Source organism: Triticum aestivum, chromosome 1D (genome assembly GCF_018294505.1).
Source record: "Triticum aestivum cultivar Chinese Spring chromosome 1D, IWGSC CS RefSeq v2.1, whole genome shotgun sequence".
Classification (NCBI taxonomy): domain Eukaryota; kingdom Viridiplantae; phylum Streptophyta; class Magnoliopsida; order Poales; family Poaceae; genus Triticum; species Triticum aestivum.
Window position 1 is genome coordinate 468171356 of NC_057796.1, and position 1662 is coordinate 468173017.

Here is a 1662-nt window from a genome sequence, read left to right on the forward strand (position 1 = left end):
TGGTCCATGAGGCGAGTTTCCAGATTTTCGCTGAAATCCCGTTTTCACCTGTCGCCCATACTATTCATTACAAGAAAAGTATTACAACACAAACACAGAAAACACATAACTGCTAGACTATATTTAACTAGTGGCAATCGGTGTAAGTCTCGTGCTCTTTGGTGTATATTCAAACAAACTAAGGGAGCATTGCATTATACAGTTTGGACAAACAACCTAATGTGCACAAAAACGAAGTTGTATCAAATTGCTAGAGTATATTTAGCTAACGATGATCTAACTGGTGCAAACCCCATGAACTCTGCGCAGGAGGATAACTTGCCAGACTCTCCTCGTATAACAAAGGGACCAACGGCAAGATTTTGCTGTCCAGTGAATTTTCTCCATGCAGAGGAACAACACACTTTTTGAAAGATTGTTCGCCCCTCGTAATGTGTCCATCTTGATTCACTCCAAGGCGTGAAGATTGCCCTGGCGATGCGACCTGCAGCACCCCATAAAGATCATACAAGTTCTCAATCGTGCGCCTTGCCGGATCATAAAGACCCAGTTTTCTTCCCGTGTTGAGCAAGATTCTCCCGTCTCTGGGGTCGACAAGCAACGGCACCACAACGTTTTCTCCAAGGGAATAGCCTGACCAACCTACCAAATAGACTTTATATGCTCTGTCCCAGCGACCATGCTCCAGCTTCCAAATATCTAATTCTTCTGCGACAGGATCTGCAAGGACCGCACATAACATTCCCTAAGCTCGACCACAAATGCTTGGCAAGGGCTCGTGTCACTCCACATTGCGATGGGTGAAGGGCAAGGGACGAGATCAAACATCATTTTTGTGACGTCAAATGATACAATGACCCTCTTATGAATCTGCATCAACCTTGGTTCACTCATCCAGTATAAAACTCCTGCTACATAGGCAGGTGGCATGCTATTTATAGGCAGATGGGGTTCAAGGTTGTGCTGGATCGACGTGAGTCCAGTGACTGAGCATGTCAGGAAATACTGCTGAGATTCGAAGTCCTTCACGTGATAGAAAATCTGAACGACAACATGCTCCTGTTTCAACATGTTGAACCCCAGGCCAGCATTCTTGTTGCCAACTGCGAAAACGTGGTCTTCTAGTGTGCATACATTGCCACGCTTCATTGCGAGTACACGGCGGCGCACTTGGTGTGGCCACACTACTGCATGGTAGTTATGGTGTGGTAACCTGTGGAAGGATTGTACAAATAGTCCTCGGTCTCAGTGCTTATCAGGTTCATACCATGGCAAGGCTTAGAACAAACCACCTTTGTATCAAGCCAGGCGCCTTGGCTAGGACAGTCGCGAAGCAATTTCTTCGAGGGAGAAAAGCTGAAACCCAGTCCTCCTGGCCCCTTGCCAACAAGCATGACTTTTGGCTCCCTGTCCATGTTGTTATGCGCATGGTAAGAGCGAATGAAACTTCCACTCTCGATCAAACTAAGCCACTGCTTGCTTACAAGTTTGAACTGTGTGGCAAAATCACCTGGGAGTCGGAGTAGGATCTCCTTGATAACTTTAGCTAGGGGAGATGCAGATGATAACGCCATCTCTACGTTGGTTTTGTGTACCGGAGCAAGACTCTCTTTGAATAAACTGAATCTAGGAGCATACTGCTCATCGGTCTTATAAAATGGA

General features: G+C 46.1%; 1 pseudogene; it reads right to left on the bottom strand.

The window, feature by feature from the left end:
* Nucleotides 1-265: 265 nt before the first annotated feature.
* LOC123160848 (uncharacterized) lies at nt 266-1149 on the bottom strand (annotated as a pseudogene).
* Between the last annotated feature and the right edge of the window lie 513 nt (nt 1150-1662).